Consider the following 17306-nt stretch of genomic DNA (forward strand, 5'->3'; position numbering starts at 1 on the left):
TTTTTTTATAGTTACCTAACAAAGAATGATGTGATATAAATCACCATGCAACCAAGAATTTAAATGGAGAGGTTAAAAAATGACCTTTTAGTCTAATCCCTGTAATATCCATTTGAGCATCAAATTTCAAAAATCTTGTTTACAAATCTCCACTTTTTTTCTCTCTTAAAAGAAAATATTGGCCTCAGAGCACCCAGTAAATTACTAGACAATAGGGGATTCTAATCTCTTTTTTCTTAGCCTAATTTCTCTACATTGCCAATAGACGTAGAGGTCCTATGCAAACATCAAAGATGAAAAAAGGAAAAATAAGAAGGAAACAAAGAAAACTGAAAAAAAAGAGTGCAGTTATCTCTCCTTTGATGAGCTCTGTATATAAATAAGGGTGTGGTTGAAAAGTGAGTCATTATTCCATTGCCTGCTCCTTTTGTAGGAATGACAATGAGGCTATGAAATAGATACTGTTAAAGAGGCACTTACATAACTATTAGCCTCTGGAACAATAGACAGGCAGCAATGTGTTGTTCTGGAAAAGGTTCAAAGAGGAGGAGTCGTTTCTTTTCCTTTTTAAAATTTAATACATTTTTTTCTGTTTCATTTGGAGGAGGCTCCTTTTTTTTCCTTTTCTTAAGCAAAATAAGTATTTTGCACTAGTAGGTAGTGAGTGAATTCTTCCTGCAAGCAGGAAGAAAAGCAATTTGTGAATGCCAAAAATAGCTCCTTTGTGTGAAAATATCACATAGCCAAAGATATTTTGGAGAAGAAAAGAAAGACTCATGTTCTGAATTAATATTTCTAAAATACACAGTCAGTGGAATGTTAGCAATACAGCGAGAAGACATTGACATAAATAGACTGAGGAGAAATAAGTAATCTTATCTGTAGTTAAGACAGCCCCAAAGTCTGAATGTTTATCCTGTTTGCAATGCTCCTGGCTTTTTGTGTAATCTCAATGATAATTAATTGCCAATTCCATGACTCTAGGTGATAGGTGTTTCTAATCACCCTATTTAGTTCAAGACATTTCTTCCCTTCCATTCCTTCTACTACTTGTTTCTATGCAACATTACCGAGTAGGCAAAGCATGAGCCACCCTAGGTATAGAAGATGGCCCTAGTTCTAGGAACAGAAGTAGGAAAACTTCATACTTGGCCTTGTCTTTAAATCACACTGACACCTTTGAGATTTATACTTTCTAGAGTCTCTTTACCTATTATTTACATATGGTAGACCATTAGCTAATTGCAAAGAGTTTTAATGATGGTGACGGTTATTTACTGCTTTTTCCCATGCAGTATCCCTTCTTCCTTCATTTGGTAATAACACATGCTTTTCCTTTGAAGAACAAACCACCCTTTTCCATGTGATCTTGGTGTTCCTGTCAGTCCAGCTGTCCTGCCTTTCTTCCCACTAGCCAACAGACATGTGACCCCAGCTTGAACAGTGAGATGGTCTCCCATGAATTTGAATCTTGTGTGGAATAACGCAAAATAGAACATGGTCACTGACTCGTTTTCTTAGTGGTACTCTAAAGAGATCCTCACTGATCATTAATCCTCTTACCTAAACCATGTGAGTTGCCCTGATTTCTTCCTCCCAAAGCCTAACTAATCATTTTCTTTGATTCCATCAGCTATTGCAATGAATTTGATTTTTAAATTAGCCAGGATATGTGCAAGCAAAAATCCTAACTGCAGGAGGCAGAAATATTTTCTCAGAGTGGTTAATCTGTTAGAAAGATACCTGGGTGAAAATCTATGGGGAAATAGCACTCCTACATTGGTTTATTTCTTCCCATTACATTTCACTTCAATTTTTCCCACTCAGTTTTATTCATTCATTTATTCAGTTATATACTGTTAAATCCCTTCATTCGTGGGCTATGTACTATTTTGTAGACACTAAGAAAATTCTCTTCAAATGTCTGCTTGGTTAACTCATGCAACTTCCTCATTTCTCTTAAGACTTTGCTTAAATTTGCCTTCTCAATGAGACCTATGGCATTCTTCCTTAGTCTACAGTTCCATTCCCTGTCTCCAGATTTTTTTATAGCACTGTTCAACTTTGCAGGTACTATGTAATTTAGTTTCTTGCTGTATACTTTGGTTATTGTCAACATTCCTGAAATAAAAAATCAACTCCAAGAAAACAGGAATTTTTGTCTCCTTTTTTTCATTTTTGTATTCCTGACACCTAGAATAGTTTTTGGCATTTGTTGAATAGATAAAGTGAACTAAAGTTTCTTCAAAAGTACATTCATATATTACTAAATGAGCTTATTGTTGTGGCTTTTTAATGTATCAACTTGACTAGACCAAGCCACATTCCTTAAATTTCCTTTCCTGTATGTTTCGATGAAGATAGGCCATGAGATAGATGTTGTGGGAGATTTGGAGGATGGAAGTGTAGCAGCACCTCCTTTACAGATTGTACCTGCGTTGCTTCTCTGCTGGCTCACCTCATTGGTGTGAAGCAGCATAGTAGCCAGGCCTGCAACTGCTCTACCTTCTAAGAGATCTTCTTTTAGTTTTGCCCACTCCTGGGCCAGATGCATATTATAGATTTATGACCAAGGGCCCCCAGGCTGCTTCAGGACACTCACACCACCAACGTCAGAAGCAATTAGAACAAACAGTTTCTTATAGTTTGTTTTCATGGGTTCAAGTCATGTTCGTGAATTGCAGCTTGTCTTTTAGCTGATCCACTTTACTGCCTTCTTGTCTTTCCAACTGCTTGTGTTGGACTTCAAGCTTCAGTGTCAAACTAAAAATGACAGCCTCATGCAGGCTGATTTACCATCTCCCAGAATTGGGTAATGTCAAATCCCATTAAAAAAAAAACTATCTATATATTTACTCTCTATCTATTATCTATCTATCATCTATTTAATCTATCAATCAGTCTAGTGGTTTTCCTTGTCTAAATGCTGAATGAACTCAAACTTCTGACTGATAGAGATTTTGGTATCTGCAAGTGTTCCTGCCATGACAAAAGTTAAAATGTAAGAGTGGCTTCGGGACCAGGTAGTGTGCAGAAGTTGGAAACATTGTAAGAATTTTGAGGAGAGTATTACTGAAAACTTCAAATGCACTATTCATAGGACATTGAATTTTGTGGAGACTGACAATGAAGATTTAAGGCTTAAAAGGAATGGGAGGAAAATCTTACTGGCAGCTGTAGAAAAGGGCAGACATTAGCAATACTTTTACCTACAGTAATATGGAAAGTACAGTATATGCCTGATGAACTAGGAGATCTAGCTACGGAGATTTCTAAGCAACATGTTTAGGTAACACCTGGTTTCTTCTTGCTGCTTGAAGTAAAATGTAAGATGAGAAGAGAGAGAAACTCAGGGAAGGACCGTTAAACAAAGAGAAGCCAGGACATGATGGTTTGAAAGCTCTCAGACTCTTTAGATGGTACAGGAAGCTTAAAAAAAATTACTTTAGGCAAAAGTTAAATCTAGGGCAACACTGGAAAACCTTATATGAAATAGGGGATAAAATCCAGGATGTGGCCATAGAATCTTTTATTAAGATTTTGAAAAAAATCTAAGGTGGTACCTCGGAGAACCTTCCATCAGATTAAAGATGCTCCAAAGAGATTAAGGCTGTGCCAAGGAGCCTCTCAATAGAACACTAAGGACTTCTAGGAAGTTTTGGGACATGGTCCTTGAGTCATCTCTTGAGAAGCCTGAGGAAGAGAAGGGTTTATACAGAAGAAGTTTTTGTGTATGGCTTTTGTCTATTGGATTTGACATCAAGAAGTTTCATAGGGGATTTACAAAGCTCTCAAAAGAAATATATGCAGAAACATCACCATCTTAGACTGAGGGGGCAGGGAACGTAGGTGATAGGGAGGAATTATCTTTTGAATCACCAGAATTTTAACATATTCCACCTCTTGTGAAAATGGAGAGATGACTTAGAAGGTGGAACTGGGAGCCCAGTGGACAGAGTGGAAAAACACGAGGAGTTATTTCAGATATGAGATCTAATGAAAGATTTGCCAGCATGTATCTGCCGAATTTCAGAACTGCCATGGACTAGTTAATTCCCCTGGGTCTCCCACACACCACTTTGAACAGGACTGTCTATAGTAGTTATTACGTGGCCTAACCCACTGTTGTGTTTTGGGTCAGGGGCTGCAAGTGTGAAACTTTTGTTTCACAGACTGCAGATTTCACAGACTCCTATCCTTAGGAGTTGTGCTTAGGGATTAAAATTGAGGAAGCTCATCCATACCTGGACCTTATTCAGATGATGAGATTCAGGGCTTTAGGCTGTTATTGAAGTGGAAATGAAAATTTTGAGATATTTGGGAGCAGTGAGTATATATCTTGCATTTGAGAGGGATATAAACCATTGGGGCCAGAAGATAGACTGTAGTTAGTTTCTAAAGTGTCCCCCCGACCGGCCCCACAACAATCCCTGCCTCCTGGTATTCACACTCTTATGTATTCTCTTCCTCTTTCTTGTGGTCTGGGCTTATTGACTCTGTTCTAACCAGGAGAATATAAAAGTGATAAGATGTCCCTCCTGAGATGAGGTTATAGAAGGCTGTCATTTCCATCTGGGAGGCTCTCTGACTCTTTTGAGTGGCTCACCCTGCGTGAAGCCAGCTGCCATGTCATGAGGCAGGCCTATGGTGAGTTCCCTGGGAGGGAGCTTGAAAGTAGACCTTCTGAGGCCTGCCAACAGCCATGGGAATAAGCTTGGATCCTCAATCCAAGAAATCCCATCAATTCTTGAGTTGACTGCAGCCCCAGGCAAAACAATTTAATTCATAAGAGAATCTAAGCTAGGTCTAGCCAGGTAATCTGCTCCTGGATTCCTGATCTATAAAACCTGTTGGATAATAAGTGTTTTGCAGTTTTTAGCCTCTAAATATTGGGATAATTTGTTGTACAGAAATGGATAAAAATACATTTTTATTCTAGAGGACAGACTATACTAAAATGTTCTAATGGCTATTATGCAACATTTTAAGAGAATGAAATTCCAATCTGTTTAATAGGATGACATTGTCAATGAATCCTTTAGTCACCATTTGAAGTGTGCCAACCTCAAGTTTAGTTTCCTCCCTCTCCACTGTCTTACTTGATATTTTGATTAATTAATTCCTTTACTTATAAAATGATAGCTAAAAAGGGCATTAGGCCATAATGCTCCCTTGTGTCCTTGGAATTCTCCCAGGTTAGAATACTCAAAAGTACAATGGTTTGGATTAATATTTAACCATAGCTAACCTTTATAGCATGCATTATCTGTACCAGGAACTATGAAAATTGTTTTATATAATCATTTTAGATAATTCTTGTAACTATCCTTTGGAGTAATATCATTAGTATTCCTACTTTTGGAAGACTTGCCCAATGTCACACAGTAGTAGGAGGTGGATCTGAAATTTGAGCTCAGGTGTGCCTGTCTGGAAGGCCTGAGTTCTTAATCACTCCAGATGAAGAAGCTCTCCTGTGCCTCTTTGCATAAACAAGCAAGTTAAACTCTTAACAGGTAGATCCTCTTCATGGCCCAATGCTAATGAAACACAACCACAGTTAGCCCTTTCAGTGTTTTCATGGATATAGCCTGAGAGGTGTTTTGAATCCAAACAGGCCCCTTTGCCAGATCTGAGCCCATGATATTTTTGAAAGAGAAGTGATTACCCAAGGGGTGAAATAAACTCTGTCATCAGGTTATAGCCTCTACCTCTAAGAAAACTTTGACTGATCTTAAATATTGTCTGGAATGTGGGAAACAGTTGAACTGGACAGTTACATTTATTTTTAGTATCAGGAGCACAGGATCCTAAGGGATCAGTCTCAAGTTTTACAAGACATTTAGTTGACTAGAGCAAAAACTCCAAGTTTATGCCTGTAACCAAGAATGTCACCTGTTTCTCAAAAGGAAAAAAGGGGCTGACATGTGTGGTAAACTGTTATGTGCTAGAGCATTTATGACATGCCTTATGTATCTGAGGTCATTCTGACAGATACCATTGACTTTGTTATTTTTAAAAGACAATTAAAATATAGAATATAATAGACTCAATGTTAGCAACTGTCTGTTCTATTTGAGAAAGAAGATATTTTTTAAGAATTTGGCATTCATACAGTTTTTGTTTTATTTTGTCTTTTTAGGGCCATACCCACGGCATATGAAAGTTCCCAGGCTAGGGGTTGAATCGGAGATGTAGCTGCTGACCTACACCACAGCCACAGCAAACGCAGGATCTGAGCCACATCTGCGACCTACACTATAGCTCACGGCAACACTGGATCCTTAATCCACTAAGTGAGGCCAGGGATTGAACCTGCAACCTCATGGTTCCCAGTCGGATTCGTTAACCACTGCACGATGATGGGAACTCCAGTACAGTTTTTAAAAATGGGATTTGGGTTAAGGTTCTTAACTAAATATTTCTTTTTTATATATATAATGACTTTTTTTTCCATTATAGCTGGTTTACAGTGATCTGTCAATTTTCTACTGAGAAAGATAAATATTTCTTTTTATTTGCTTTTTCTTCTAATTCTCTAGCAGACTTAATTTCTTAACAATTGAATCCCTTACATCTCTCATTTTCAAGTTTCAGCATAATTTTAAAAAATACTTGTTGGAAAATACTATCTGCTTTTTTTTTTTTTCCCTCGTACTCAGACTATGCATTCAGTAACAGGGTGATGGTCAGGCCAAAGTTTATCTTATCACACCAGAGTCCTTAGGTCATTTCCAGTTTTATTTTTTTCTTTTTAAACTTTCACTTGAAAAGAAAATTAATTGGGAAACACCAGCAAAGTGTTTTTCCTTCCTCTTCTGGCTACTCAACTGCCAACTGCCAATTCTTTCTGATTTCTTTATCAGATATGCACAAGATTCAGGGCAATTGTGACTGTTTCTGGAGTTGGCAATAGTTAAATGGAATTATAAAGAATGACTCAAACTAACGTGTATTTTGTGGAGTCTTTTGATTTTACACAGCTTTCTTTGAGACATAAAAACCTCTTGAAGGATTAATGTGCTAGAGAGAATTACTATTTTCGAAGATTTTTGTCACATTTTTTTTCAATGATAAAATTATTCTCCAAAACTACTCTCTGTAAATAATCTCTAAATTCTCACAAACAACTGAACTCTTGGGGGCCGGAATCAGGGCATGATTTGTGTAGATTAAATATACACATAAACATACATGCATTTCATAATTCAAAAAGTCTCTCCATTGTATTATGATTCTCTCTGGAAAATTTTATCAGAGTTATTATACCATCTCTTCAGAAAAGCCTGTGACATAGCCATGAAAACACTGTTGTAGATACCTTATTTTAACCACTAAAGTACTTTAGCTATATTAGGATGACAGCTGAATTAACTTGGTTAAAATCTAAGTATGTTATATATATTTCTTCCTCAATAGTCTAGTGTGAAATAGGAAGTTTTTTTGTTCACTTAACAACTTAAGGGACCTAAGTCATATATTATAAACAAATTAATAACTCTTCTGTTATATTTAAATATTCTTTTCTTTCCAAAATGGAATTTTGCATACTGCTATTGGGTTAGTTACATCAAACTAGTTCCCTGAAATTAATTACTTTTACCAGAATATCTAATTTACTCATTGGAATTTTTGGTTGTATTATGTTTCTGTATTACTATAATTTCAACTATAAAGTATTAGCGTTGGAAAGTAACTTAGAGAAATTTTCTTACAATTGGTTAGTCTCTTATCAGAAATTGTCCAGAGAGGTTGAGTAATTTTGCACATTTAGCTAATGGCAAACCAGTGTACCCAAGAAACAAAATGAGAGCCAAGTGCTACCTTCTCTGTGAAGATGGTGTCCATGTCAAGCAAAACTCTGACTTTGGAAACTCATTTTGCAAATTGACTCAGTAGTTGTCTTTAAGGCCAAAGGACTTTAGCTCGCAGCCTCCCAACAAGATATTTTATAAGGGCAAGGTATCAGGGTGAATCTGTGCCATTCCTCCTTATCCAAACCTTCCTTAGGCCAGACTCCCACAATCCAGCCTTCCCAGCCCGATCTACATTGAAGTGAGACATTGTGCTGAGGTTAAGGTTCAATATCAAATACCCTATGACAGGATGAGTCCAGAAAATGTGCTGTGTGAATATGAAAGCATATTTATGTGACCCAGATGAGGTTGGGCATGATGGAGCAGTAGGTACAGGGGGGAAGAGAGCTGTGATGCCCCTGGAAGTCATTTGCTCCCATGTCACCCTGTAAAAGGAAGCTCCCTTAAATCAGGCAGGCATAATGAATGGTGTGATAACCACTAGCCTGAATAGTTATAAATACATGGCCTTTCATCCTAGAGATGGCCCATTACCACTCACTAAAACAGTCTGTCACAGTGCCACTTGAGGGCCATTCATTTTTCATGACCCTCTTGGCTACGTGACTGGGATTTCCTGAAACCATGCTCAGGACCCTGCCCAGTAGGTGTTCCTCATTAATACACTTTGATTCCATTATCTTAAAGGTTATCACGTGTGGTTTTATTTCTGCATGCGTGCATGTGTGTGTGTGTGTGTGTGTGTGTGTGTGTGTGTTCCCTAGAAGACAAGGAAACAGAGTAAAAAGTAACATTGGCTTTGCTGGAAACAAATGGCTTATTCACAGAGTGAAGACTGGCTAAAATTTCATCTTAAGATATCAGGAAAATCCCAACTTTACAGTTTAATGCATAGGAGGTAAGAAATTTTAAAAAGCAGTTTAAAGATTAGCTCACCATTTTCGAGCCTCAGATTTCACATCATGAAAGGCAAACTTTTAACATAGCGATTGCAGCAAAGTAGGGCCTTCTGATTTGCTGGCTGCTTCAAATAACAGTTGTCCCTTTGATAATATTGACACCTATCTCCTTTCACAATCTAGTGCTTCTCCTGCACTTTGTAACATATCCCATCTGTTTTTTAGGGCCACTGTCATAAGGAAGCCTGGAAGAGTGAAGAAAGGTCTGATTGATCACAAGGTCCTATCAAATGTCAAAGCTGGCCCTGGCTGACCTCCCATCTATTCAGAGCTGCTTTGATTTAATCTCCAAACTGGCTGCTTCTCCAGGCTGTGAGTTCTATCTGCAACCCATGTGTCAGCATTGAGATATGACCTGTTTCACGCTCCATTCATCTCATTTGAAGGACGGAAATTAAACTGGAGGGTCGAAGAGGGAAACTGCTCAAAATACACACCCGTTAACTGAAGCCTTTTGTGTGGGTGCATTATATGAGTTTGAACAACCATTAAAAATTATATTAAAATGAAATTGATCTTTACTCCACTGAAATGGTTTAGAACTTTTTCTCCCATCACCACCCCCTTCATTTATTCTTCTTTCTTCCCTCCTCAGTTTGTAATAACCATATTAACTTGATCTCATTAAGTTTCAAAGCAAAAGGAGAGAAAAATTTATATTTTTTCAGTTTCTTTTAAAGGGTGTTCTTTAGAAAATTCACTTATTGTCTGCAGTTGCATAGTAAATATTCAAAAAAACAAAGATACAGAAAGCTGATAGCCAGAGTCATAAACATAGACTGCTTTGTTTAGTATTCTTGATTTATTTGTTTCACTTTTCAAGGTTTTAAAAATTCAATTAAATCTCAAACTTTGGGAATAGTTCTATAACTGCCAGGATACAATGCCACAGGATAAATCTATATATCCTCAGTTCCATTTTTTATTTCTAAAATTCTCTTTACTCTCTTCATTGGCCCTTTTCTACTATTAATCAAGGCTAGTAACTAAGTAAAACCTTGATTCCTTATAATTTTCTTGTTATAACAGATTCAAAAGTAAACTCTATTTCATTTACTAGATGTGTCCCCAAACTATATTTTAAGTGTGTTCGGAAAGTTTGCTGTATTTATTTTGTGTTTACTTGTTTGTTCATATTTTCATGTATTTGTTATTTGAACTCTGTACTAAAATGATATCCAGGTAGGAAATGGTTTTTAATTTTTAATTTAAAAATTAAATTATATATTTTCATTTAGTAGTGTTACATATTCAATATTTTAAAAAAATTAGCAAAGACAGGTGAAGAAAGAGAACAAGACAAACAGAGAGAAATAGAGAATAGCAAATACCAAAAATACTAAGGACTGTTGACCAGAGTTTATCTTTACTTTTTTTTTTTTTTTGGTATATGCACATTTTTTATTTCCTTTATGTGAAATCACATAGTTCTTTCTTGGGAGAAGACTACATTTCTGTCTGTTCTGGTCATCCTCTTTTATGTCTATATAATATCACTTTGTATGGAAGTGATTATTTTGTTTTGTTAATATAGTATTGATGGCCATTTTGGTTTTCTAAAATTTTTACTACATTAAACATTATTATATTAAAAAATTTTAATGCTTCCATGATTTTCTTCAAAATTCCCTACCTTTGCAAAAAGGATGTGCTCAATTTAGTGTTTGTATCAAAATATTATTTTTTCTCTTATGGTTCTTCGTTTGAATACCCAAAAACTTTTCTTCCAAAATAATCATATGTTTTTTAGTACATATTGGTTGTTTTATAGTCAATAAATATGCGAGAGAATGAGTACTATAATGAACATTAACTCTACTTCTACATAAACCATTTCACAGGACTTGTGAAAAAGATTTCACACGCTGGTTATATGAAGAGAGAGGTTTTGAGCATCTGCTGCATTCAAAGAATGACATTTACACATTCAGTGTTGCAAGTAGGGGAAGCAGGAGAACATGAGATGATGGTACTTCTCTTGTAGTGCTTCTCAGTAAAATTCCTCTTCCTGTATATCCTTATGAAAATACCATATTACTCAAGGCAGAATGTGTTGAAAAAAATGCACTTTTGCAAGTTAATTTATTCTTTATAGTGCAGGGTGGAAAGTGGGTTCGTTGCTTTAGTACAATATTTTGCCATAGAACTTTTGCAATGATAAAATGTTGTACATTTTCCCTGTTCAATATAATAACCACTGGCTACATGTGTCTATTGAACATGTGAAATGCTGCTAATGCAACTGAGGCACTGAATAATTAATTTTACATAATTTAAAATCAAAATTTAAATCAATTAGCCAGATGTGGCCAGTGGCTATCTTATTGAACAACATGTCTTTAATAGTTTTACCATTATTTGAGCCATGGTAAAAGTTTATGAAGCATTGTAGATGTTTACCTAGTTACTCAAGGTCATTTCATTGAATAATAAATTTTAGATATTGAAGAGCTTACAATCATAGAATATAATAATAAGAAGAAATATAACAAAAAATACTTTAGTATTGACAGATAATTTTTCACAATTTATTTCAGGGAAGAAGATTGAAATTTCCAACAAGGCAAAGGTGATGAAAATGTCTTCATGGAATCTTTGGGTAAGATGGATTAGCAAAGAGTAAGATATTTTGAGTTCTAAGATCTGGCCTTGGCCCTAACCACCTATTCTCCTGGAGTATGTCACTTTTGGTCTTACTTGCTTGATATTCATAATAAGGAGGTTGGAATGAATTATTTTCTTTCCTCTCACTGTACATAAGTTATGTGAATCTCTTCAATCATATAATCAGAACTAAATTATACTTTTTCTTTCATATTTCAATGATGTGTACAAGCATCTAGTCCCAGGCATCTTGTATGTGTTCAGTAAGTATTTGTTCAATGAATGGAGGTACTTAGTCATCTCCCTAAGTCAACAGCTCCTTTCACTGCCCATTCTTGGAGTTTGATATTTTCTGCCCTCAGACTTGAGCAAAGTTTTGAACATGGATGGTTCTGAGGCAGGAGAGATCTTTTGCTACAGAGTAGAGGACCACTGGACACAGGCCTCTGCTCTCCACTTGCTAAAAGGGTCTACTTTTGGAGATGGCCAAGGGAATGTGAGAGTCAAGGACTTGGCTGACCTTCCTAAAGGGAACCCCATGGGATGCTCCTGAAAGCCTAGGCTAGGTGCACTGAGGTGATGATGGGAGGGCAAGTGAAAGCCAAAATGTAACTAAGTCTGCATTTCCTGGGATACTAATTATATATGACTTTTATGAAAAGCATTTTCCATATCTCAACAATGATAACTTCCTTGATTACTTGTCAAGAATAAGTAAACTTTTCTTCTTTTATATTCTGACACATATATTTTGCTTGTAAGATATTTAATATTAGCCTTTTTGGCATATAACTAACATTTAATGTGGTAGTTATTTTTTTAATCCAACAAAACTGTTAACTTCAAGGAGGACCAAGGCACTGCCTTTACTCCTGGCACACAGTTCTCCATAACTCACAAAGCTCAGCCCAGTGTAAATCTACTCTCATCCCCACTGTCAAACAAATGAGAAAATATTATCTAAACAGGAAAGCATTATATAAAAATCAGTAGTTCTTATTACAGCAAGAATGGATGCTGTAGATAATTTAATAATTACTCTTATTTCTGGTACATATTCTCCTCCAGGAACTCAGCTGCCAGCTAACACTTTCTGGCCTTACTATATATGCCCTGAAATCTTTTCAGAATTTCTAGGACTTCAATCCTAGAGAAAATATAAGGAAAATTCATTATACTCTTCACTGAGAAGAGATAATATTAAAAATTAATGACCATTTCAGTCCTCTGGGATGCAATATAATTCAGAGGAGGGGAGGAGGCCTCTCACTGCCTTTTTCAAGGGCAATTCACAATAACACTTTGAGTGATAAATCCCCGAAGCTTGATGCTCTTCTCCCTGTTGTAGAATGTGAGTGTTGACAATGGCTCATTTTAAAAGTAGCAATATTTCATTTTAAATTAGTGTAGCAGTTTGAGAAAACAGGAACAGTGTATGGTTGGAACTATATAGCCATTTCCATGTTTTACTCTCCTGGATTTCACAACTAAAACTGTGTCTTAAAAAATAGCTCAATAGAGACAAAGATCTAAGGGAATGAATACCTTACTTGTACCTACCTATAATAAATTAAAAAAGAACTTGGAAACAATTTAAATGCATTATATTAGAAAAAGGATTAATAAATTATAGTGTACTAGCAATAAAACAAGTCATTTTAGAGCCTTTGCATAACATGAAAAATGTTTATGCCATAGAGTCAAACAAAAAAAACCCCAGAATGCAATATTTGTACTCAAGTACATGAGACGTGTATATAAGTTTGGATAGTAACATTTCCCAAATACAAAGAGTTGTTTCACTGTATATCTAAAGAACACAAGCTTAGGATTAGAGGTAGGTTTGGATTTCAACTGTGCCACAAAATGTGGCAAATTATGGAAACTCTGAACATTTATTTCCTTATTAGCTAAGTTTTTTGGTAAAAATTCAAGAAGCAAATCCACTTAAAGAGTTTAGGATGTATAAGTTCCATGATTTCCCTTTACCTTTACTAAACACTTGAAACTTCCCTCAGGTGAGAAATTTTTCTCATATGGATTGATTTTTATAGAAACTTCAATATCTTTGTTTTGGACCCAAATAAGAATTTTTAGCAGGCTATTAGAAATTAATGATTAATGTGGTAACTCTTCCAAAATCAGTCAATATCCTTTATCTTTGAGTGGATTTCAGAAGGATATTAATATCCTGGATTGGAGGTCAGTTTCTATATACAATTGAAAATGTAAATTTAAGAATGGTATATTAATTGTGATGGCTAGTCTTTTAAAAAATTTTTTTATTCTTTTATTATTTTTAATTTTTTAATTGTTATTACCCCAATGCAATTTTTTTCTACTGTACAGCATGGTGACCCAGTTACACATGCATGTATATATTCTTTTTTCTCCCATTATCATGCTCCATCATAAGTGCTACACAGCAGGATCTCATTGCTAATCCATTCCAAAGGCAATAGTTTGCATCTATTAACCCCAAGCTCCCAATCTATCCCACTCCATCCCCCTCCCCCTTGACAACCACAAGTCTATTCTCCAAGTCCATGACTTTCTTTTCTGTAGAAAGGTTCATTTGTGCCATGTATTTGATTCTAGGTATAAGTGATATCATATGGTATTTGTCTTTCTCTTTCTGACTTACTTCACTCAGGAAGAGAGTCTCTAGTTCCACCTATGTTGCTGCAAATGGCATTATTTTGTTCTTTTTTATGACTAAGTAGTATTCCATTGTGTATGTATACCACATCTTCCTAATCCAATCATCTGTCAATGGACATTTGGATTATTTCCATGTCTTGGCTATTGTGAATAGAGCTGCAATGAACATGCAGGTGCATGTGTCTTTTTTTTTTTTTTTTTTTGTCTTTGTATTTTTAGGGCCGCGCCTGTGGCATATAGAGGTTCCCAGGCTAGGGGTCAAATCAGAGCTGTAGCCACAGGCCTATACCACAGCCACAGCCATGTCAGATCCGAGCCACATCTGTGACCTACAGCATAGCTCATAGCAAAGCTGGATCCTTAACCCACTGAGCAAGGCCAGGGATTGAACCCACAACCTCATGGTTCCTAGTTGGATTTGTTAACCACTGACCTACGATGGGAAGTCTGGGGTGCATGTGTCTTTTTCAAGGAAAGTTTTGTCTAGATATATGCCCAAGAGTGGGATTATTGGGTCATATGGTAGTTCTATGTATAGTTTTCTAAGGTACCTCCATACTGATCTCCATAGTGGTTGTACCAGCTTACATTCCCACCAACAGTGCAGGAAGGTTCCCCTTTCTCCACACCCCCTCCAGCATTTGTTATTTGTGGACTTATTAATGATGGCCATTCTGACTGGTGTGAGGTGGTATCTCATGGTAGTTTTGATTTGCATTTCTCTAATAATCAGTAAGATTGAGCATTTTTTCATGTGCTTGTTGGCCATCTGTACATGTTCCTTAGAGAAATGTCTCTTCAGGTCTTTTGCGCATTTTTCAATTGGGGTGTTGGCTTTTTTTCTGTTGAGTTGTATAAGTTGTTTGTATATTTTAGAGATTAAGCCCTTGTCAGTAGCATCATTTGGAACTATTTTCTCCCATTCTGTAAGTTGTCTTTTTGTTTTTTTATGGTTTCCTTTGCTGTGCAAAAGCTTGTCAGTTTGATTAGGTCTCATTGGTTTATTTTTGCTTCTATTTCTGTTTTTTGGAAGACTGACCCGAAGAAAACATTTGTAATATTGATGTCAGAGACTGTTTTGCCTATGTTCTCTTCCAGGAGTTGGATGGTGTCTTGTCTTACATTTAAGTCTTTCAGCCATTTTGAGTTTATTTTGGTGCATGGTGTTGAGGGTATGTTCTGGTTTCATTGATTTGCATGTATCTGTCCAGGTTTCCCAACAATTCTTGCTGAAAAGACTTTCTTTTTCCCATTATATGTTCTTGCCTCCCTTGTCAAAGATTAATTGACCATAGGTGTCTGGGTTTATTTCTGGGTTCTCTATTCTGTTCCATTGGTCTGTCTGTCTGTTTTGGTACCAGTACCACACTGTCTTGATGACTGCGGCTTTGTAATATTGCCTGAAGTCTGGGAGAGTTATGCCTCCTGCTTGGTTTTTGTTCCTCAGAATTGCTTTGGCAATTCTGGGTCTTTTGTGGTTCCATATAAATTTTTGCATTGTTTGTTCAAGTTCTGTGAAAAAATGTAATGGGTAATTTGATAGGGATTGCATTGAATCTGTAGATTGCTTTGGGTAGTATGGCCATTTCTACTAATTTTTCCAACCCAGGAACATGGAATATCTTTCCATTTCTTTACATCTTTTTTCATTTCCTTGATTAAAGTTTTATAGTTATCAGCGTATAAGTCCTTTACCTCTTTGGTCAGGTGTATTCCCAGGTATTTGATTTTTTGGGGTGCAATTTGAAAAGGTATTGTATTTTTGTATTCCTTTTCTAATATTTCATTGTTTGTATACAGAAATGTGACTGATTTCTGACTGTTAACCTTATATCCTGCTACTTGGCTGAATTTGTTGATCGGTTCAAATAGTTTTTGGGTTGAGTCCATAGGGCTTTCTATATGTAGTATCTTGTCATCTGCATACAGTGACAGTTTTACCTCTTCTCTTCCTATGTGGATGACTTTTATTTCTTTTGTTTGTCTGATTGCTATGGCTAGGACCTCCAGTAGTATGTTGAATAAAAGTGGTGAGAGTGGGCATCCTTGTGTTGTTCCAGATTTGAGTGGAAAGGCTTTCAGCTTTTCTCCATTGAGTATTATATTTGCTGTGGGTTTGTCATAAAAGGCTTTGATTATGTTAAGGTATGTTCCCTCTGTACTCATTTTAGTAAGAGTTTTTATCCTGAGTGGATGTTGGACTTTGTCTAATGCTTTCTCTGTATCTATTGAGATGATCATGTGGTTTTTGACTTTTCCTTTGTTAATGTGGTATATCCCATTGTGATGGTTAATCTTATATGTCAGTTTGGCAACAGAGTGCCTAGATTAAACAGCATTTCTAAATGTTTCTGTGAGAGTGTATCTAGATGAGATCAGCATTTGATTCAGTTGACTCAGTTAAGTCCATATTGTGGTTGGCCATTATCCCATGCATTGAGGTCCTGAATAGAGCAAAAGATAGAAGAAAGCAGAATCCATCTTTTTGAATTCCTTTTAGCTGCCTCACTGCTTGAACTGGCATATCTCATCTCATCTCCTGTGACACTCAGACTGTAATTTATACCACAGGCTCCTCTGGTTCAGACATTTGGACTTACACTGAATGACACCATAGTGTTATTCTGTCTCCAGCTTGCAAATAACATATTATAGGACCTCCCAGCCTCCATAAGTGTATGAACCAATTTCACATAATCAAGCACTCAATCAATTTGTATCTATCTCCTGTTGCTCTGGAGTCTACTGCCTAATACAAAGTTTGGTACAGAGAGCTAGGAATTATGTATTTAATCTAGTTAGATTTAAAGATGCTAATGACTTTATTTTCAGTAGTAAAGAGAGCACTGATAGTCCACAGTGTGAACTGTCTTAGAGATATGCAAAATATCTGTGGTGGATGTTTCTAATCAATCACTTATAAGAAGTAAAGAGCTGGGAATCACTTTATATGATACTTTTTTAGAAAATTAATGAATACTTTTTTAGAAAATTAATGAATATAATGACATTGGATGATAGCTGTTAATGTTGCTGACAAATTGACAAAAGAAAAGGATGAGCTCAGGGATTCAAATCCCCAGCTCAAGCACTGCATAGAAGAACTTCTTTGTGTGCCCTAAAGGACCCTTAACTCCTGTACTACAGAGCTGAAATGGCTGAAAATCAAATGCAGAACCTCATCCTGAAACTTGCTGAATTATAGTGCATGTTGAACTCACGGGGCGTCTACTCTTGAAGTGAGGGCATTTATTGGGAAAGATCAGGA

The 17306-nt window shown here is 36.3% G+C and overlaps 1 long non-coding RNA gene across 5 annotated transcripts in view; it reads left to right on the forward strand.

Annotated features, from left to right (window-relative positions):
- The window catches only part of LOC106505748, an 842810-nt gene that overhangs the window by 656239 nt on the left and 169265 nt on the right, over nt 1-17306 (forward strand). For all 5 annotated transcript variants that reach the window (XR_002338112.1, XR_002338115.1, XR_002338113.1 and 2 more), the window contains 2 exons: nt 8939-9085; nt 11311-11372. This is a non-coding gene — a long non-coding RNA (uncharacterized LOC106505748). The remainder of the gene's footprint in view (nt 1-8938; nt 9086-11310; nt 11373-17306) is intronic.

This window comes from Sus scrofa, chromosome 13 (genome assembly GCF_000003025.6).
Source record: "Sus scrofa isolate TJ Tabasco breed Duroc chromosome 13, Sscrofa11.1, whole genome shotgun sequence".
In the NCBI taxonomy this organism is placed as follows: domain Eukaryota; kingdom Metazoa; phylum Chordata; class Mammalia; order Artiodactyla; family Suidae; genus Sus; species Sus scrofa.